Below are 23,092 nucleotides of genomic sequence, written 5' to 3' on the forward strand. Positions count from 1 at the left end.
CTAGTTTCGCACAAACGATCACAATAAAAACGCGTCTGTGCGAGCAGCGTAGACGTGTTTCCGCAAGGCCGCGTCCGCAGTGTGGGCTCCGTCGACAGCCGCCGATGGCTAGGAGCTGCCAGGCCTAGCTCGCTGGGCCGTCGAATCCGATACCGGTGTCACTTGCGACACGACCGCTTGTAGCTCGTAATAAACCTCCTACGTCGGTCAGCACAACGTGCACACAGTTATGTCGCGCTTAAATTGCGATACATTTGATTTTATCGGCGCGGACGAAAGCGAACGATCAAGCCAGGCGAGCTTGCGATCGCTGGGAGACGGTATATAGGCCTAGCTCGCTGGCCGTCGGATCCGGGGTCGACAGCCCTTGCGATCCGTCCGCAGCTCGTTATAAAGCGCCCATGTTCGTCAACACAATCAACGTCTGAACATTTATGTCGCTCATAAGTGGCAATACAATTAGTTTTCCCGACGCCGTTGGTAGCGATGAGAAAACATGCCAGTAAGCCGAGCCGCTTCGCATAGACGACTGTTGCGGCGTCTGCGCTGACCGCTTCCGAATCGATACCACGTCAAAGATTTACTACTTAGCGCAACGTTTTATAACATGCACAACTTTGAGGTCACTTCATTCTATTGGTTATTTCGTGTCAGAAACAAAGTGTACCCGATTTTTGTGACGCCGTTAGCGGCAAAGAGGCCATCGCCTCGACCAGGGAGAAAAAAAAAGGCAATAGCTGCTGACCCGCGCGTGGCACCAGCGAAGTCCAAGTGGAGAGCGCTGCTGCCACGCACGGAAGTGACGTCAGAGTTGTGGCCACGTGATCGTGACGTTGTTTAAACAAGTATGGCGTGTTCCGGTTTATAATTTTGCGCGCGATGCAGTGCATTCTGCTGGAGCTGCTTCAATTTTATGGTTTCTTAGTGTAATGTGTGCTAGAATATTCTTCTGTCTAGTTGCGTTGGAAGAGCTGGATCGTGTCCGAGCTTGCGATCACGAGCGACACAAGGGCGCAACCCTGGAGCCGCTCGTTTCTTTACGCCTTGCAGTGCGTTTATGGTTGGTATCGCGTGGTCTTGTGCATTCCGTTTTTCAGTACTGTTGCTCTTGTTTGTTGAATTTGCTGTTGTGAATTAGGCGCATGTGTGCTCCCAGCTAGGCAGCACTTTTTTGTCTGATGGTGTAAAGGTTTAAACTCGTTTTAAACGCTTGTTGCTGCCGTTGCCGCTTAGGTTGGCATCGATCGGGAAACAATTTCGTTTCCTCCTTCGTGAGACTTGTACGTTGCAGATAATGCGCGAGTAAGTGAGCTGTTGCATACTTCTTTATGGCACTCGATGAGCGTTTACCTCTACTGTTGCTTGCCTTGCATGTTCTGTTTCCCTGTTTATCTCGGATTTTGGTTGCTAGCGAATCACGACTTGCTTGAGCAAGTCTCGCCACAGTTCAAAAAGCACATGTTGAGTAACCCGAATATAAGCGATAAAGACAAATGTTGGGGAACGTGGCCCAGCCGCTGATAGTTCTACTCGGGCCCAATTTTGCTGTAAAGTTTAGCTGCCTTGAAAACCAAGAAATTTTCTTAGATTTATTCCAGCTAGCTTGCTAAGCTGCTATCTAGCATTACTTCTTTTGGTGCTATGCGAGGTACTATGCTTGTAGAAATATACCTCGCATCTTGTATGCAAACACGACGTAGGTTTATTGCAGGAACCTGCACTATGTTGTAGATGTAATATGCATGCAAATATGACCGGTGTAGGTTTGCAGGCCCATGTCACTCTCAAGCAAATGGCAAGTTTCCATTGTATGAATCTTCCTGCACTTTGCTGCACTTCACAGGGCTTGTTTGGTTATTCCCTTGATCTGTACAATAGAATGCTGATAAGTCTTGAGCCTTACCCTGATCCTCTTGTCTAACAAAAACGTTTTAGGCATCGCATTAGGACATCTACCTGAGTGACAATGTGACAATTTTTGCCTCTATAACCTTTCTTTTCTCCCATATTTATCAGTAAAGTTGTCAACCACTCGTGACTTTGTTCAGAGTGCCGTGCAGTGACAGAATTTCTCTCGGAAAAGAAAAGCCCGTGAAGAAAAATTTTGAGACTCGATAGGACTTCCTCTTGGGCAAGTTGGTGAAGTCTGCTAAACAATGTTCTTGTGTGCAAAAATATATTTACACAGGAAGAACACATGCACATGAAAGTGCGAACTACAAACTGATTTAATGATTCAAAGGATGGAACATACGGTGCAAATTTTGTGCACACACATGACATGAATGTTTTGACAGTGCTAGTTTGTCTCGTAATGCTACAAAGCGGCCTTAAACAAGTGCATCTCTGGGGAATATAAGGTAATTGAAGTGTTACTAACATGTGCAGGATCTTTCTGATAACGTATGCCTTCATGAGCTCATGTGCTGGTTTGGTGCTGCTTGTGCCCAGGATCATAATGTGCGAAAGCACGGCTCACGTGAGCAGGCCTTGCAACGAACGTGGCACCACCCAGTTTATTTCAAATAAATTGTTTGAATGAATGCTCCCTCAGATAGTCATTTAAGCATTGGCCCGTTTAGCCCACATAGAACTTGCCACAGCTGAGAGGTATCTCATAGACCACAGCACAGTGCACGAAATGGTTGGCATGATTTTTCATACACCCTTGTCTCGTGGTACGAGAACACATTTGGGCTAATTTGACGGGCATAAAAAAACAACTGGGACATCGTACCTAGCAGGCACGACCTGAAATCTGTGGCTAAATTTGTGTACTTATTGTCACGTGCCTTGTGAGAGAACGGGCGATGTGACGTTTATTGAGGGTAGCAGCTCCTGAAAAACACGGTGCTGGGAGCTGGCTATCAAGCGGGCGGAGAAGCACGCGCACTTCTTGTCCATGCCTGCCTTTTAGCACTGTACCCACTACTGCTGGTGGCAATATGGCAACCTCAGGTCTTGTGGCGTCTGTACCTGTTACATCTGATTGGCAAGTCCTTGTCAAGCTGCTCTGCAGCTTTCAAAGAATGGATCCGGCCATGGCATGCATGATCTATAGGGTAAACCTGCTTTTAAAAGGCTGTCCATCTGATCTGCCTCATTTTGTTCATCAGTGATAAATTGACAGCTGTTACTGTAGCACCCACTTACTACAGATAGTTCAAGGTGATCCCTTTTTGGTCACTTTACCTGCAGAAATTTGGATTTTCTTAGGCCGAGGGAACAAATGTCTTCACTTTTCTTAGTTTTGAGATTGTACAAAAATAAGCGTGTGTCAATTCATTAAGAGTAGCCCACAAAAATAATTTGCCTTCATAATAGCATATACGTTCCTGACACTGCCGGGGCAGCGTGTCGGAGCAAGAACTATCAGTGCCTCGCGCAGCAAGTTGAGTCAACACTGGCATGGACGAACTGTTCTGCCAGCATTGTGCTAGCATTGAACCTGCATGCATGCTCTTGCTTATAGGAACAGAAATGGAGCGAAAAGCCAATAGCAAAATTATTCGCTTTCACGTATGACAAATGTTGTATGCCGCTGCACACGTTCTCAGCATGAAAGAAGAGGTCTCTTTTTTTTTTCTTTTTTTGCTGAACAATGCCACATTCGAAGCAATGGAAACACTCAAAAAGTGATTTTTTTTTTTAAGGTGTTGCCACACCGCACATGAATTTATGCTTTGACATAGCAATTCAATAGTCTGCTAGCATGACTCAGCTTGGTGTTCGAGTAGCTCGCTCATTCGTGGCACTGCTTTGACGCTTTAGCGAGCCTTCAATTTTCGCTAACATTAGCATGCTCAAAGTGATTAGCCGCTTCTCGAGCTAATGCACACAGTGATGATGAAGCTGGATCTGCTATTGCGGCCACAGTTTGAAAAAAGCGAAATGGAGAACTAAGATTTAGGGGCGCGTTAGGGTAGACATAAATCCAGATTTTTGTGATAGGGCCGCCTCACGGTGGACTTCTGGCGCATTAGTATTATGCATTGCAGCACTATCGCAAGTTCATGACAGGAATCGCGCTATCCAAACGTAATTGAAAAATACAAATGGAATTAACTCGTCTCGAGTTCCAAATCAGAGTGAATGAGTCTAATTATCCAGACACCGCCGAGGCGTATACCTTCACCGGATGCTGAAATAACAGGAGCCTGCCCTGGCCACCAGTGTGAGAGCAGAGAGGCAATGAAGCCTATGAAGCATCAGCAGGGAAATCGAGCGAGGCATCAGATCGGACGGAGCAACTATCTAAAGAAGACATGTATTTCATGTTAATCTCAATTTATTACACAATTTTTTCACCCTAGCATGACGAAGAGGACATCTTAACCAAGCCTCTATATGGACAGGCAGAAGAATGACACTGTTGGTTGCTAGCGCGGGCGAAGAGCAATGAGACCGTGAGCGATGAGTTCCAAACAAAGACTAAACTTCTTTATTCTCTCACGAGACACTGGGAGGCGCGTGCACCAACAGACTTGCCTTTCAGGTGCACAACATGGTGTTCAAGAGTGGTGCTATAAACTAGCCATTTAAACGCGCGCCAATTATAGCGGCGCGGCAGATGGAGTTCACTACATCACTTCCTCCCCAGTGAGCTGCCGAACGTTACAGGTCCAGTACAACGGGAACAGTGGCTCGCATCCCACTGCGTTTGTGCTGCACTGTTGTTCGGGAGGAAGTTGCAGTTAGTTTTTTCGTTGCTCTGACAAGAGTCGCGACAGCCGCGGGACCTTCAGAGTTCTTCATATGAGCCGGTTTCACACGGTCAGTAGAGACTACCTCACGTCGACCACGAATGTCCACAGTAAATTGCTTGTTTGTACGATGGAGGACTTTGAAAGGGCCGTCGTACGGTGGTTGAAGAGGTCGCTGCACTGCGTCATGCCGCACAAACACATGGGAGCAGGATCACAGCTCTGGGTGCATGTGGACGGGTCACGGCGCTGGCTGACGCGGTGGTGTGGCGCGAAGCTTGCCCATGTTGTTGCGCAGCCGGCTGGCGTAGTCGCCAGTAGCTACAGGGCTTTCATCTCCACAGCATGTAAAAAATTCGCCAGGCAATCGCAGTGCTGTTCCATACACCAGCTCGGCACCAATGAAAGCCAATGTTGGCTTTCAGCGTTGTGCGGATACTAAGAAGGACGAGCGGTAGTGCTTCGGTCCAACTGTGCCCTTCCGTCGCCATGAGAGCCGCTTTCAACTGGTGGTGGAAGTGCTCTACCATACCGTTGCTCTGAGGATGGTAGGCAGTAGTTCAGATGCGAGAGGTGCCGATCAGCTGTGTTATGCTGGCGAAAAGAGCCGACTCGAACTGCCTGCCACGGTCAGTCGTAACTGTGGACGGCGCGCCGAAGTGAGCCACCCAGTGGTACAAAAAAAGCATGGGCAGTTGTGTCAGTGGTGATGTCTGCTATAGGCACAGCTTCAACCCAGCGTGTAAATCTGTCCACGCAAGTGAGTAATAAAAGTGGTAGCGTTCCGACAATGTCCCAGTGTACATGCTCAAATCGTTCATCTGGCACTGGGAACCTCGCCAATGGCGTCATGGTGTGGCACTGGACATTGGAGCGCTGGCAGGCGATGCACTCTCATGTCCACTGCCAGACATCTAGATTTATATATGACCAGACGTACCTTGCCGTCACTAGCTTTTGTGTCGCCCGAACACCCGGATGCGCCAGCTTGTGCAGCGACTGGAAGACGGTACGACGAAGGCCAGAAGGAACAAAAGGACAAGGGTTGTCCCTTGTTAAGTCACAGCACACTCGGCCTTTTGAGCTGGACACATGTAGCCATTTCAACTTCAGCGCGGTTGTTGTTGTCAGCAACTGACCGAGTTCTTGATCTGCTTGCTGAGCTGCCACCAGCCGAGTCAAATCAGTTCCCTTGGAAAGGCTAAAGGCGTTGACATGACTTCGTGACAGGGCATCTGACAGGGCAGCGTGCAGCATCGCTGTGTTTCCTCTGGTACCAGCACCAACGGAATCGCAGCTGCTGTGGCAGTACACTGCGCTGCTCCAAAGGGCACGAGGTGCGTGCCTGCAAAGCTGCCACTGTTTCGGTGAGGCGCACGATCTCTTCGCGAAGCTCGAGGAATTTGTTGGAAGAGGGGGCGGAAGCACTCGCCACTTGCACGTTAGCGACGGAGGCGGAGGGGTTTGCCGCTGCCATGATGGTGTCAGCGATGGTGGCCATCTTGCCGAGATCCTTTTCAGCCACCGTAGCAAGCACCACGCGCACGTTGCCGGGGAGACTCTGAAGAAATATCTTGCACAGCGACGTGCTGTTAAGATCTATAACGCTTCCCACAAGACGCTGCATGTGGCGCAGTAGTTGAGATGGTGTGCGGTCGCCAAGGATCGTGTCGTTCAGGAGCTGCCGTAAATGTTCGGGTTCGGATAGTGTGAGGCGTCGAATGAGTGTCGCCTTCAAAGTTTGGTAGGTGTTCTCTGCAGGTGGGGCGAGAAGCAAATCGCGGACCTCGCTGGCTGTAGCTGGTGGCAAGCTACTCACGATGTGATGGTAGCGCATGAGGTCGGCTGTGATGCGTCGGGTGGCGAATTGCGCCTCGACTTGAATAAACCAGAGCTCGGAGTCAGTGGCCAAAAGGGGGCAGCTTCAATTCGACTGCAGACACGGTAGGCGCGTCTGTGTCGCTGTGCGTTTTCATGTTGGGTCACCACTGTTGATTGCTAGTGCGGGTGAAGAGCAATGAGTTCCAAACAAAGACTAAACTTTTTTATTCTTTCACGAGACAACAGACTTGCCTTTCAGGTGCATAACATGGTGTTCAAGAGTGGCGCTCTAAACTAGCCATTTAAACGCGTGCCAGTTATAGCGTCGCATGGATGTCGCGAATGACTACAACACAAATGACCAGCGATGTCATTAGGAATGCGAACATGCGGGCACCGAAAACATACTCGCCGTCGATTTGAGGACTGACGACTTAACAAGAACCACAACGCAGAATGGGAAGCATAAGCGTCAGCGCCCATCTTTCAAAAAGATTCATTCTTTTATTGAACACGCCAATACCATGCTGTGCCCCGACTGTTTTCAAAGCCGTGAACCGCTGTCCGACAGGGTGCCTATTTGCCATCTGTCCCATAGTTGCGCTTCTGCTGCGACATGTCAGGAATGTATACTTGCAATTATTTTCAGCAATTGGGGCACACTTAGCTATAACGTTCATGTTTAGTGCACTAGTGGTATTTACCCTAGGTACCTTTACAACAAATCAAGTGTCTGTGCTATGCATTTAGCTGAAAACTTTCTATTTTTTTTTAACTGATCCTGAACAGTATGCACAATTGTCCAGCAGGTCACTTCCTTCGGCCTCCTCAGCCGTTCTTATCTTCCAAGCTGAAGTAGCCTGTATCAAGCTGAGCCATCATTCTTTTGACCAGATGAATAAAACAGACAATTAACTCGGAGAAAGCATAGGGTAAATTAATTGTGATTATTTGGAATTTATAAATAATACGAAAAAGGGAAATGAAAGTGGACGAAAACACAACTTCCTGTAGGTGGGAGCTGAATCCACATCTTTAGGCATGGGGTGCTTTACCAATTCAGCTACTGTGGCCCTCACTTTAAGTATTTGTGTGTAGAATAGCAGCCCTGGGAGTTAGCCAGTACCACTCACAGCCATGGCAGTAGACGTAGAAGATTCTTTTAACTGCAGGTGTCATGTAAAACATGAGCAGGCAACTGCTCGAGGGCCCCAACTTCAGCTGCCTTGATGCCCTAAAATAGCATACAATGGTTTATTGGCCATTTTCCTTGTTGGGGGTAATGATGTGATTTCATCAAATGATTAGGCATTTAAAAGTCAGCTTCACTAAATTTTTCATGCATGCTGTGACCAAATCCGTTCTTTGAAAGGTGAAGAGCAGCTTGACTAGGACTCGCCATTCAGACGTGAAAGGAACATACATCACTAGACCTGAGTTTGTGCCATGTGTGCACAGAATTAGCCACAAATTGAAGAACTTGGCTGCTAGATATGGCGCTCCAGTCATTTCTCCCACACCCAACAGATTAGCCTCATTGTGTCTTTGTACCACAAGTACTGAGAGACAAGGATGCACGAAGAACCATGCCAAGCACTTTGTGTGTTGTGCTGTGGAGGTTACCTACGTGATACCTTTCAGCTGTGGCAAGTCCTATGTGTGTCAGAGGGACTAGTGTTTGAAAGGCCATATTAGGGGAGCCCTCAAACAAATCAAATTAATTTGATGGTGCAGGTCTTAGCACACTTTGCAAGGCCTGCTAATGTGAACCGTGCTTCTTGTGTGTTATGATCTTGGGCAGTGCGTGAGCTCACTGAGGCATATTTTATCAGAAAGATACTACACCTGTTAGTAATACTTTAATTACCTTATATTTCACAGAGGCGCACTTGTTTAAGGCCAATTTGTAGCATTACGAGACAAACTAGCACTGTCACAATGTCTTGCATGTGCACAAAATTTGCTCCCTATGTTCCATCCTTTGAATCAGCAAGTCAGTTGGTAGTTGACACTTTGTATGTGTCCTTCCTTTGTATGTTTGTGTTTGTGCCCCAAAACAATGTGTAACATTTCTGATATTGTGAGCAGTAGGGTACTGTGCCCCTTTCCATGCTAGTCAAAAGAAGCGAGAACAATAAGGGGATCCATCGAGCTCAATTCTTTATTAGTTACAACCGCATGAAAAGAAAATGGACAATGAAGCCAGAGAGCATAGGAGAAAGTAATTGTGTTTAATTATAATGTATAAATAATAAGTAAAATTGAAGTGCCACAGCTTGGAGTCGGACCCACATCTTCCACATTGTGCGTGCATGTGCTTTACCATTAAGCTACCTTAGCAACCGTCCTGTCAACTTTCTTGTATATTTGCATATGTTTACAAGATTAGCCCTGGGAGTGTTAACCAGGACTGCTTACAGCCATGTTGGCAAATGTGAAACATCCTTTTAACTGCAAGGATAATCCCAGCCGCATTTCGATGGGGGTGAAATGAAAAATTGCTCTACTTCGTGCCCCATAATCCGATTGTGGTTCTGGCATGTAAAACCCAGATTTTATTTCATTTTAATAGCATGTGGCCTTAGAAGCAGTCAAGTTGCCCAAAATTACTAGGGGTCCCTTCTGCTACAACTAAGACGACTTGAAGGCCCTTGCGCCGCTAACTGAAGTCCTTATTTCACCAAACTGAAACTGTGACTCGGCACTTCTTTTTGCCGAGTCATCGTCACTCTGAACCTATATTGCAGTCATTTTTGCAAGTCATCCTTTATTCAGCAAACTCGGACCGTGACTCAGCACTTTTTTCGCTGAGGTATCATCACTCTGAAACCACAATTTACCATCATTCATGCAAGTAATATTTTTTTTCAAGTCACCCTTCCTATGATTCACCAAACTCGAACCGCGACTCGGCACTTTTCTTGCTGAGTCACTCTCACTTGCACCCTAAAATCTCACATATATTTTTTTGCAAGTCACTCCCCCACTTCATAACCCCTTGATTCACTCTTAACTCGCGCTTGATTTATTCTTTTGATTCACCCTATCACTGCTTGGTTCACTTTCATTCATTCTGTCATCTCGGTTTTACTTCCATCACACTTGGTTTGCTCTATTACTCCACATTTCCAATTTTCATCACCCTTGATTCACCCTATCACCACTTGAGTCACCTTCATTCACTCTGAATTCACTCTCATTTGCTCTTCATTATCTTAGCCCCCTTTATCTCATCATCACCTTTCCTTTGACTCCTATCACCCGACTAAACCCCTTTAATTCACCCCTCTGTATACCCAGTAGGACGTTCTGGTGGGCTAGTTGGTTCATAGCTTTTAGAAGTTTATAAACTGCGCAAGAAAACGAAGACACAAGAAGGAAAACACACACGACACCACGAGCGCAGTGGTGTCGTGTGTGTTTTCCTTCTTGTGTCTTCGTTTTCTTGCGCAGTTTATAAACTTCTAAAAGCTCTGTATACCCATTATCACTTCAGTTCACTTGCTTAATAATTCTTCTAGCCTTAATCGCGGTTTTGTGCGCATTATCGCCTCTTATCCTAAGAGGACCATTTCGTGTCGATGACATGGTTTTGAAACTGCCTTGAAACGGAGACCTCATCATGAGACATATAAGGCTTTCGTCTTAATAAACTCTTGTACCCTATCCCACTGCATCGAGGCTGTCAAAGTCAGGGCTGTCTACCATTTGCCTGGTCCTAAGCTCAGGTATTGGCAAATCATTTCTGTGGAAGCCCGCAAGGTGAAGGAGCGTTCACAAAAGGAATATTGTCATCAACCTGACTTTAGCACAATGTCCCAGGTTCGATCCCCAGACCAGGAGAAATTTTTTTTCTACTACGAAGCTTTCTTTCCGAGAAACCCATATGCGTTTCTGAAGAACTGCTCTTAGCTGAGAAACCCATGAAGCCATAGGTACATACGATTGTGTAACACACAGTCACTGAGGACTTCACAATCCAGGCTTCTCTTGCGTATGCTCGTCCAGTACATGTGTAGAACCAAACTATCAGCATGTCGTAAGCTCACGTCGAATCATGCCATCAGTGTCACACGATAGTGGTCACTGCCGTCTTGTCGCTGTCGTTACACACATTGTGGTTCATCGTACACAAACATGTTGGTCCGCCTGGTAACGCTTCACGTTAACCATAACAATGCATGGGAGCTGCTTCATTTTGATTTCCAACTTGTATAATTGTTTAACCTTTCTGCTTAAATGCACATTCACAAGGCTTCATGGTAATCACGTGGCTGCAATAATGACTTGCAGGCTAATGCAATGTTTTGTGACGGAAGCATTATGAGCAGAGGCGTATGTACAAAGAAGTATTAAACGTGTTTAATGCTTGAACATCTCTGAATTGCATGAGCTATTAAATACCCCCATCACGCAAGTGCAGGGACCTTCCGCTAAGTCTATCTGACAGGAGTCCTTTGTCCTGTAAATGCTCATGTTTTCCCTGTTTGTTGTACAGCTGCATGAGAGAACCCCCGCTGCGTCTACTTGATAAGACACCGACGTTAAACTCAGAGGAAGAAGTAAAGCTAGATCCACATTGAGTGCCTGTAATGTGATAGCATTGTTATGATTATCAGCATTCAGGATTGGCTCTCATTACAAACCGCATTTAAACTCTTGCGCGGAACCCGAACCCTTCAGTAAACAGTACATAGCAAAATTGGAGAGCGTACAAAGAAAAGCGATTAGATTTATTTTTAATAAGTATCGCCGTCTTGACTCCCCTACAGAACTAATAAGGCAAGCTGAACTTCCCCCTATACAAAATCGAGCCCGACTACTTCGTCTTAAGTTTCTTTTCCTTCTTCTTAATGGCAGTATGAAAATCAATGCGAGTGACTTCTTACTACAGACAGATACACGTAGTTCTCGAACAAAACACACCAAGCACTTAACAGAATACAGATTTCACAACGACATATTCAGGTAGTCATTTTTTCCACATGCAATCCTTGAATGGAACATGTTGCCTGATGACGTCACCTGCACATCACTCGAAACTTATATCGCCAAGTTATCAAACAATGCTTTGTAGCGACGATCTGCATGTAGTTGCGCTGTGTCGTACAATGGCATTCTGAGTCACTTCGCAGTGTCTTGTTTTCTGCCCTGATATATATATATATATATATATATATTGCTGCTTATGACTTCCCCAGTTCCTGCTGATTCTTGTCTCTTGCTCAATGAACATCCAATATATTTACATTTTCTTTCTTTGTTCTTCTTTTGTGTGCTAAACCTTCCAACATGGCGTTTACTACTTTTCCGCCCTCCTTTTATAGCATTTGTATAAGGAATATACAGTGCATATGTACTGCCTTGTTCACCTAAACTTTACTATGTCCGCGCCTACTTGAACTTTGTTCTCTTAAATATGTATTCTGCCCCTTTCCTGCAACAGCCTCAAATGTGAGGCTAGCAGTATGTTCAAATAAAAAAGACAAAGCACATACTTTCTGATTAGCTTATCCTGTCCATTTCTCATTCTATAAAGCTTCGTCAATATTTTTTCTTGTAGGTTTTATCTTCAACATTAGGTACACCGGGTTTTTCAAGTCGTGGTCAAAATATATTTACACAAGAAGTAAAGTTCGTGCTAGTTAGTGCTGACTAGGCCAAATTTCAGTTTTTAATGTTGTATGTCTTCTTGCTTTTTTGTTCTACTTGGCACTTAAGATACCCCAGTGGACATTTACACACAAATCCATACAACTATGTGTATTACAGATTTTCAACCTTAAAATGCAATAAAATACTACTATTGAAGACAGAAAACACTAAAATTTGGTAATAAATACTGAAAATTGTTTCTTGCGCAAGACTTGCATTGTTTATTTAAAAACAATTGGTTGGCTTTGGGCAAGGCTCTAAGAAGTATTGCATAGTTCTGTTCACTAAAGTCAGTTTCCCCACGCTACAGTCGTGTTACGGGGTGAAGCATATGAAAAGTAAAAGGGGCCTTTGTCACAGGACGTGTGTGTTCCTTACACGCGCGCACCTGCCATCTCCTGTCGCATTACGAATACTGAGACATGTGATAACTGTACTGGCAGCCATTCAAAGCTGTCTTTGTGACGATTTAAGTTTCATGTTCTGGGGGTGAAAAGTGCGGCCCTAGCTATAAGAAAGTAATATTTTGTTTATCAAGCTGAAGTTCATGCTGTTCATGTTTTTTGATGTGTTAATTATTTCTGGAATATTAGCTACATCCTTGCAAGGTGGTCGAAACAAGTGCTCAAATCGCCACAGCCACGTCCGAAGTAGCTCAGAAGGCCTGCTACTGCACTTAATAGGTGTCCTGGTGCTTTTACTGGCAGGTGACGGTGGGTGTGCGCGTGCATAATTAAGGAACACCTATTATATGTCGTGTGACACTGGCCCCTTTCCACTCTTAATATGCTTCACAGTTTAACACAACTGTATTGCAGTGAAGCTGACTTTAGGAAACCGAATTATGCAATGCTTTTTGGACGCTTACCTGAATTCAGTCTAGAGGCACTATGAAAAGGCATGCTGCTCTATGTTCGCAGCAAACATAAGCTGTGTCACAGAAAAACAAACGTTTGTGGTATTTATTCACAAAATATTCATGTAACGTCAGCCAAAATTTCCCCAGCCGTTGCACTGCTGCCAGTAAGTCCAAATAACTGAGCAGGTCTGGATAGTCCAGCTCTAAAAATTGCCCAATGACTATATTTGCATTCTATTGAGATCAGTTTTGCCCTTAATAGGATGCAATGAAAAAATCCTAAAATTATTGGTGTCAATACAACAATCGTAAGCAACCGCTATAAATCTGACATTGTGTAATAAAATTGCAAAATTTGGCAGGTATGTATTGCCACGGGGATGAGAGTAGCAAAAAGGGATAGGGAAATTATATTTACAAGATATATACTGAGAGAGACGGCTGCAGGCAAGGTGGCAGAACAACACGAGCACTGCCCAGATCGTCGTCTTCACCGTCTTTGTGGCTCATTCTTCGATGCTCGGCACAGCGCGTAACAGTATTATGACATCAAAGCAGAAAACATTAATTTTGTAATGAAAAACAGTCATGTATGCATTTACGTTTTCACCTTTTGTGCTTGTCCTTTTATTGGTCTACATTGTGCAACAAGTAAAATAAAGAATTGAATAATAACTGAAAACAAAGAAAATCCTAGCCTGTTAACATACACCTACTCAGTACACTATCGACACATCCTGATTTACTTGTACGAACACATAAGCGTGCTCATCTGTCAAGTCAGGCACAGAAGCGGTTAACTAAAACTTCAGTTCTTGAGCTGCAACATATACAACCATGCTTACACAGGAAACGGCTTTCAGGAGGCCAATTGTTGGTACACACATTGCAGATAGTATTATACATCAAGCATGGAGCTGACCACAATGCCCTCAAACTCTTTCCAACATACATCTACTGTCTAGCTTCCTGGGCCAACCTTCTGGTTATGCTTTGAAGCTGCTGTCAGGTTTTGAACCAAGTGCAATCGCTTTCTTGCTTTGTTATCTTCTCATCGTCTTGTCACTTTGCCTTTCATTTATGTTTGTCATATTGACAGAAATATTTGATGATTTTTCATTCGTGTGTTGTACGGACAAAATCAATTTTAAAGAAGACAAGAGCGCAAGAGTCGCTAAGTGATTTTTTATAACCCAATTTTTTTAACCCATTGATTATGCGGACCTTCCCGCACTGCTGCGACATCAGCTGATAGAACCAATGTATATGGCAACTGAGTCCTTGACGAATGTTACACGAATATTTCATTAATAAACTTCAACATTTCTGCCTGTCTACGGCAGAGACCCATTGCTGCTGCGACAATATTGGGCTGCATGGCTGTTCACAGCACCATTACAGAACAAAATCTGCAAGTCTTACTTAATAAACAGTGAGCATATTGAGTAATCGAATAATGTATAGTATTTTCACTAAATTTAAGTATTTTTTAGCTTCCACTGTCATGTTTTCTTAATTTAAAGGTTGGCAGGCCTAAAAATCTCAACAGACCATCTAACCATGTGGAGGGATTTTTTAACCAAGCACATGTTCACTACTTTTATCTGCTTTTCACATGGCTACCTATAATCAGTAGCTGTGATGCAGGTTCTTTATATTTGGAATGGGTTACTTAAGCAAAACCTCAGAGCACCCAAAACAACATGAAGCCATTTGCATACGTCCAACAAAACATTTAAATAATGCACACATAGAAAGCAAAGTACATAGTATAGACTTAAGCAGCTGAGAGTAAGATGGCATCTTGACTTGACGTGAGCACCCAAAACAACATGAAGCCATTTGCATACGTCCAACAAAACATTTAAATAATGCACACATAGAAGGGAAAGTACATAGTATAGACTTAAGCAGCTGAGAGTAAGATGGCATCTTGACTTGACGTAAATTAACAGCAGACTACAACAAATAAAGTGGTAGTACAAGACAAAGCAAATTAGAAAAACATAGTTCAGCCAAAGAAAGTAGTTCACCGTTGCATGACTAGCAAGGTGAGATGAGGAAAGCAGCAATGTGCTCAACCCAGCAGCTACAGGCTTGACCGAAGGGTCCAAGACATCACAAATGTAATGTCCACACTTGGCCAAAGAAACGGGGGTCATATCTGGAACCTTAAACAGGAACACCCGGAGGAGGTGTCCTGGCCCGGCAGCTGTCTGTAAGTTCAGACCCTAAGCTAGCTTGTGTTCTGGCCACAGAAACAGGTGCTTACAGGCATTGTGTTAGAACTCTGTGTCCTGGTGAAGTTGCAAAGCGTACTCTTGTAGCTATGTGTTGGCCAGGCCTTGACTGGTTGCCATGGTCCAGTGAAGTCTCGGCAGCTTGGTTCCAAAAACTGACGAAATGTCTTCAGCACATGTCGCTGGGCGACCTCCTTCCTACGTGGCTTTCCTCCATGTTCCAACTGTCCCCTTAATCTTTTCCGGGACTTCGTGGTCCCCAGCGATCAGTCTCTTCTGAGGTCAATGGTCCACAGTGATAGGTCCCTTACTTAAAAGGTACATAATAGCTAGGTTCCTTAATTTTCCTGTTTTCTTGCCTTGCATGCCCTTGTGCCTGTTGCAAAAGAAGAATGTAACATCTCTCGCCTATCATCATGGTTCTCATTAGAGTTCCATTAAAGGAGGAAGATTAGGATAGCCATAGCATCTGTCTTGGTTCCTTACATTTGGTGCCGTAATATCCAGGACTCCTACTACAGCGGCAGGCGTCATCCTCAGGTTCGAGGAGGCGGGAGCACATTCTGCTTGCTTCAGCTACTGTCTGACCTTGCTCTTCAGCATGATGAGCTCGCAAGGCTGGGATGCCCCCAGAGATGAATGACACAACCTGTCGGCCCAGCCATGATGGCCTGCCTATCGATGTGAAGGACAACTGCAATGACCACTTCGAAGCTTGCAAGGCTTGGACGATGAATTCCTTCATTGACATCCATCCTGTTGGCCTAGCCCTCAAAGTGAACAGCACATATAATGCAGACTTGCCATCACAATGATGACTGCTCCATAGCTTGCAAGGCAGGGATAGTGAGTCTCGTCCGAAGCCTGATCGTGTAGGCCTAGCCCTTGAAATCGCCGTCTGTGTGCCTGCCGATATTCTAGTCCTTCAGCTTGACGGCCACTCCAAGGTTTGCGAGGCTGGAAGGCTGCGCTGAGCTGTTCCCATCTGAATTTCGGAAGCTTTGCCCTTTGAGCAGCCAGTGCTGTCACAGCAGTATTACAGATGAGAGGAACCATGACGATTACTGATTTTTGCAAATGAACTATGTAGCATCCTTGGCTGTGGACTCACGGGTGCCCTAGGGACAGAAAAGACTGAAATGCAGGACATTGAGCAGCTGAGAGTTATGTGAATGTTCTTGCATGCTGACATCAAAGAAGTCACGAAGAAAAGTGATAAAGAACTTTCATTTATGTCACTAATTGTTGGTAAGTTTAAATGAGTTGGCTTACATATGGAATTAATGCGACAGGAGTTGAACGAACTACCAGATTCATAACACTATTTATTTAGTCAACTGGAGTGACGTAGAGGCTTGTGAATACCTTGAATTGGACATCTGCTGCGCTTAAGCGAAGCTTGAGGTTTGATTGGCCAAATTAGACAAGAAACCACTGTATATATGTGCTATGCCAACAGGGACATTAATAAGTAGGTCACTGAGCTGGGTTTATTCACATGATGAGTGGATGCCCATTGATAATGACGAAGCTAAGAAACTCAGTCTAAAAAACGCTGCCAGAAATTCTTACTTGAGTAGTGATATTGTCACAGCAAACAGATGCATGGCAGAGGCAACAGTCCTAGCTCCAAAAGCCCTGACATCCAGAGACAAATCTGAATAATTGTGCTACAAGAGCCCTTTTATACAACGTGGAATTTTGTTCTCTGTCAGTTGGTCTGCTGTGCTGTGTCGATCAGTGGGTACTGTCTCTGCCCTGAAGACACCCACAGCTGTCCTTTAACTGGGACTGATAATCCATCTATCGGACACCACTGCTAAAGAGGTGTTACACATGTGTCACGAAGACAAAAAAGCGAAACGAAGGTGGAAAAAATGAAGTTCGTGGAAAAACGAGACAAGGATTGTTTGAGATAAGGTGCAGCATTCAGGATCAGCCACCAGAAGCAGAATGATAAAGTCAAAGGAGAGTTTGCATTTTAGTGTGCGATCAAACGGACAGACATCATACCGAATGCGTCAAGAAGGGCACAAGGATGAAGCGAAGTCACCTGGCAGCTTGGAAAGGCAGAATCATGCACTCAAATGCAGAAATGTTGCGGGAAATAACTCAAACCCCCTGAATGCAACTCGAATCAACTCCCCCTCCTAATCGCCTTATCATCCTCCTTGGGGTCCCTGCACACAGCGAACACCCAGGCAACATGGCCGCTCACATCCAGGCCCGAGCACTCGTCAACCGGGCTGAGAGCGACCCGCCTTCGTCTCGCAGTGCCAGAGATCGACTCCTCAGCTACCATGACCTCACCCTGTTTTACAGAAATTCCCGCTCTACCCCCCACCACATAAATCTCTTCCCAGAAGTGACCAGGCTTTGTGGCGCAGACTTCAAACGGCCACAGTTACGACCCCTTTTCTTCTGTCCATTATTGCCCACGGTGAAACCTCTCCTCACTCCCACTTGTGTCCTAGCACTTTGACCACATCTTTCTAAATTGCCCGAACAAGCCCAAGCCCCTGTGGCGAGGGTCAGAACGCCAGGAGCGATGGGAGCCTGCTCTGCGCAGCTCACAACCGGAGTTACAGCTTTGGACACTGGGCTGGGCCAGAGGGGTCGCCAAAGCACAAATGTGCCCGGCCATCTAAAGTGGCCCGAGGGCCCATCGTCGTCCTGCTTCCTTTTCTCCCCTCCCCCCCTCACATGATTCTCTCATGAATCAGTAAAGTTTACCCACCCACCCACCCACCCCTGAATGCAAGAAAAGAGTGAAAATTATATTTTGTGCCAAAAAAAGAAGGATTTCTTTTTAACACAAGGTTAAAATAAAACTACCTAATCGCACATTACTCAAACCATTATAAACAGTTCCAAAATTGCATAACTGTGCAATCTCGACCTTAAAGCCTGAAATAAGTGGAACAAAATTTGTTCCTCGTGAGCAAATCGGGATGTGTGGCTTGGATAAGCTGAACGTGTGCAGTTTTGGCTTTGCAAAAAGGTTGTTAATTAGTTAAACTTCTATAGCGGTGACCCAACAATGGGGGGAAAAAAATGTTTAGTGCAGTAGTGTGATAGTTAATGTGGGCAGAAGTGCAGTGTGTAAACGGGGTGTATTTTGGGTTGAAACACTAAGATATAAATTCCACTGGCGTTGCACCGAGTCAGGTTATTTTGACAGAAAGCAATAGCCTCCCCTTTTATTTGCTTAGATTTTGTCATACAGTTTGCCAACATGTGCATTGCTGTTGCAATAGTGCATACCTCAGCAAGGCCAGGTGGCTGCAGAGTGTATTTTCAGGTGATTCCATGCGCTTATGTGATAAGTATCATATATATAAGGCAGCCATGTATGTATGCACCAGCAGGCATTCCTGTATGTCATGATGGTGTGCAAATTTATTGTTTACAGGTGCCATATGTTGTGCATAATGTATAGTATGTCCTTTCGTTCATGCTGGACAGTGACAATATTTACCCCTCTAGGTCTTTGTCCAGAGAAGGAAGGCCTACTGCTTGAGTGCCCATGACAGAGTCGATGCTGCTTCAAGCTTCAACAACTCCTCTGCCATTTACAGCTATGTAAGCTAATATTTGCACCGAGAAAATGTTACTTAGCTCCCTCAGATTTTTCAAATAAAGTACTTTACCAACAAAACTGTGTCCCGGGGCTATCCCTCTTCCACTTTTCTTTGGCATTTACAACACTTCCTGAGACTATACATGCATATTCAAAGCACCCAATACATTTCAGGTAGGACATCTTCTGCAAAGTTCCTATTAACGAGGTACTGGCATGATTTTTTGAACTATTCTTTGTTTTTTTGTGAAAGCTCTAGAAGAAATGACAAGCCTCGGAGTGCCGTAAGTAATTTACTATAATAGCTTTTCTGGAGCCGGTTTCGGTTTTGTTTTCTAGAAGGACACTGTGTCGTGATGTCATAACACAGTATGTGGTCACATGGGAGCCGGACATTTCAATGTTTTGACATGCTCTTGGGGCCTCCAGCTAGCTCAGTCGACTCGTGTGCTGCTACTCGTGAAGGCCAATTTAAGACTATAGCGGATGACCGAATGAGTGTCGTAACATCGCAATGTGCTGCTCCCACGTGACCATATACTGTGTCGTGACATCAGGAGATAGTATCCTCCTGGAAGACGAAACTGGCTCTAGAAAACCTATTATGTTACATTATTTATAGCGTTCTGAAGCTTTGCCCCTCTAAAGATTGCGTGAAGTCAAAGCAGTAAACACAGCGCTGTCTGTATTCTCTCCACCCATCTTCAGCGCTGTTCGATTCCCTTTTAAACATGCACTAACTAGCCCAGTTCAGCACACTCGTGCAGTATGTGCTACCTAGCACCTTTTTAACCCCTTCCATGCCACGCTATTACCCCAAATTCTGACCTTCGATGGGGGTGAAATGCAAAAACACCAGTGTACTGCGCATTTGGTGCACACTGAAGAAACCCAGATGGTCAAAATTAACCCGGAGTACCCTACTTTGGTGGGCCTCATAATTCTAACCTGGTTTTGGCACATAAAACCCCAGAATTATTTTTTGATTCTGACCAAAAGGGGGACCAAAGTATTTTTAGAACCCCAGTTGCCAACATGTTTTACCTCCTCGGAAAGAATTTGCTTCTGCTTCCGCTGTCCCATGGATTATGCGTTGCCATCAATCAAAAGCCTGATTAAGCACTGAGACAAATCTTGGCTTATCCATGGCATTGCTAGAATATGCAAAGTACTGCTTATAAGCTGAGATCGTCTTTGGCCATTTTTACCAAAAAGTCATGGATGAACTCAGCTCGTTGAAGGCACGGAAAGGGTTAAACACCCCACACAAAGTGTACAAGGATTTCATTTCACAATTAAGTAGGAGAACACAAGCTGCACGTCTGGTAAGTATTGTTTGTACAATTGAGGGAAAACCAAGTCTACCAATCTTGCTAGAAAGCACCCTTGAAATTATGTATGCCAGAAATTCCAAAACTAGACAGCAAGGACAAAAGTCTAAGAATCCAAGGCATGCAATGAAAAATCTTGGGTAGCTTTTGCAAAGAAACAATGAATAATTTAGTAGAATATAATAAAAAAAAGCCTTTGGTAGACTAGTTCATTTAATAATTCAACTCAATACAAAGTCACATGCTTAGACAAAATACTGTTAAGAGTTTAGGTCATAGCTTTCAATGAAAGGCAATAATGAACAAGTCTTAACAAAGCCACGTACCTGCATGTTTTATTTTTAATGTTTGAAGATAGATTTAATGGTGCCAGTTGCAGATTAAGAATAATGCATGTAGGACATGCCCACACATCATTAAGAATTGGCAAGTGACATCGTTGAAATTTCTGGCTCCTGTTCGGACCATCAAACAAATATGAACCAGGTTCTTTCTAGAATGACTCCTTAATCATCAGGTTCATAATGTTACCTTTTTTTTATACATCAAAATTTATAAAAAGGAGCTGCAGACTGGATTTATTAGCTTACTAGCATCAATCAGCACTGGCCTATTAATTTCCACAATTCCGTTCATTAAGTACTACTTCGAACATATACAAAGGAAAGGGCACTCATATTGATATAGTTCTCGAAAATTTCAGGCAACCAGAAGGGCTCCATGATGTAATGTCTTTAGTCATATTAGTATGTTTAGAAGACGTGTTTAGTTATAAGTATACACTAAAAGCAACACATTTTTATTAGTGAGCATGGTTCTTTCTTTTTTTTGTCTTTTTCAACTTAAAAGGAGAGAAATGAGTGCAAGATGTGGTCGTTGATACACTTAACTTGCCACAACATACTGATTATTAAAAATAGAGTTGCCATGAACCCTTGAAACGGAATAACTTTTTAAAGTGAACATTAGCAAAGCTGCACCACCGTAAGGTTTTAAGTCTGTTCAAATGCATATATTTAAAAAACCACAAGCTTAAAATATCAAAACGTACCACAAACTAATTTAGCCGTCATATATATCACTCATAGGTGCTAGCGTGGCAGAGTTAAGTCATCAGAAAGGATCTTACAAAAGAACCTTTGTTGTAGAAAAAAAAAGGAAGGGTTTGAGTTCATGACTTCGTTTATGAGCCAGGTGTTCAATCTACTATACTGCAGCAGTTTCATTCTTTTCTTTCCAATGCAGGCACAATCCAATAATAAGTGTAACCCAGTGTATTTGACCATATTTTAATGTTTCACCAATTCAAATGTTAAACTCTCTCGTTGAGCACTTAAATTTGAAATGAAAGTATGAATGGAAAAAGTGAAATATCTTCATGTGGCTAGTTTTGTCAGTCGCTACAGTCATCCTTAGTCCACTATAACTGCTATTGTCTTAAATATTAGATGCTGTGTAATATCGGGAGATGTTGCACAAGTAAACACGATCAAGAGATAAGTGAATTTTGCACATAACAAATCTTAGAACAGTTACTCATCGACAAAAAGCTCATAAAATTGACACAGTGCTTAAAAAGCCTGAGCATGTTAAGGTGAGCAAAGGCTTTGTGAGTGTAAAAGCTGTCCATCAAGGCAGATGTCTTTTCAGGTAACATTATGCACTTGCATGCAATGGTTCATTTCCAGTTCTGTTTTTTCTTTTTTTTTGGCTCTACTTGGAAGAACCTTTAGCACACCCCTTTTACTATCCCAAGCTAATCCTTGCCTTCAAGCACTTCTTATTCCTCTACCTATATCCTTCATTTTACTCTTTACCAGCTTATCCTCCTCGACCCTTGGGAGTGATGAGCTATGTGGAAATCAGTTGTTGGCCTAATGAATGCAAGTCCCTTTGCCCAAACATTGACTCCAGGCAAAGGCTTCTCTTGTTCAGTCACTGTCGATCACTTAATTGTGCGGTGTTGTATTTCTTTAAAGTATTGTGAACTCCAATTAACCCTATCTTGCGCTAGCTGACTCCAACTTGCGCCTGCAAATTTCCTAACTTCATCACCCCACCTAGTTTTCTGCCGTCCTCGACTGCGCTTCCCTTCTCTTGGTATCCATTCTGTAACTCTAATGGTCCACCGGTTATCCATCCTACGCATTACATGGCCTGCCCAGCTCCTTTTTTCCCGCTTAAATGACAACTAGAATATCGGCTATTCCCGTTTGTTCTCTGATCCGCACCGCTCTCTTCCTGTCTCAACGTTAGGCCTAACATTTTTCGTTCCATATGCATGAATCACTCGTTTGTATTGAGTCATTGTTTCACGCTGCAATTAAATAAATCGTCGATTTTATATTCCACAAAGGCGAACTATGAAGCTTTCGATGACAGCTAGGCAAAGAAATATAAACTGACAACTCTGAGTATACCTAAAACATAGCTAGACCTATCAGAACACTGACATGATCACGGAAAAAGAAAGCAGAATAGTTCTTGACTGCCACCTTTATTTCCTATACTAGCGAACATGCCTTAATTGTGTCGACATGTAAAATAAGCAGCCACAAATCACAACTCGCAGCTGAATTTCGCGGGTGTAAACACTCCGTCAAAATGGTAGATGTTGAGTTCGGAAAGTATGTTTGGTACTGCGCTATCAAAGAACTGCGGCACAGAGATATCGTGAAGCTATTACAAAATCGGCTATATTTATGCAGCCTTCGCTCCGACCAAGAACATAACCAGAAAGCAGTTCCTGCCTTTTTCACATATAACCGAAGCCACATTCAGAATGCATGTTTATCGTGCATTTTGAACACAGTAAAGCCAATTTGCAGACAACAATTATGCATTGCAGCAAATAGCTGGGTTTATTAGTCAGTTTTATTGTTGTCCGCGCGTGGGTGTGTTAA

At 44.0% G+C, this 23,092-nt stretch overlaps 1 long non-coding RNA gene across 1 annotated transcript; it reads left to right on the top strand.

Moving 5' to 3' along the window:
* Nucleotides 1–726: 726 nt before the first annotated feature.
* Nucleotides 727–18,936, top strand: LOC125941986 (uncharacterized). Its single transcript, XR_007464717.1, has 2 exons — nt 727–1,060; nt 18,765–18,936. It is a non-coding gene; the product is annotated as an uncharacterized LOC125941986 (long non-coding RNA).
* Nucleotides 18,937–23,092: the final 4,156 nt, after the last annotated feature.

This window comes from Dermacentor silvarum, unplaced genomic scaffold (genome assembly GCF_013339745.2).
Source record: "Dermacentor silvarum isolate Dsil-2018 unplaced genomic scaffold, BIME_Dsil_1.4 Seq806, whole genome shotgun sequence".
NCBI lineage: Eukaryota > Metazoa > Arthropoda > Arachnida > Ixodida > Ixodidae > Dermacentor > Dermacentor silvarum.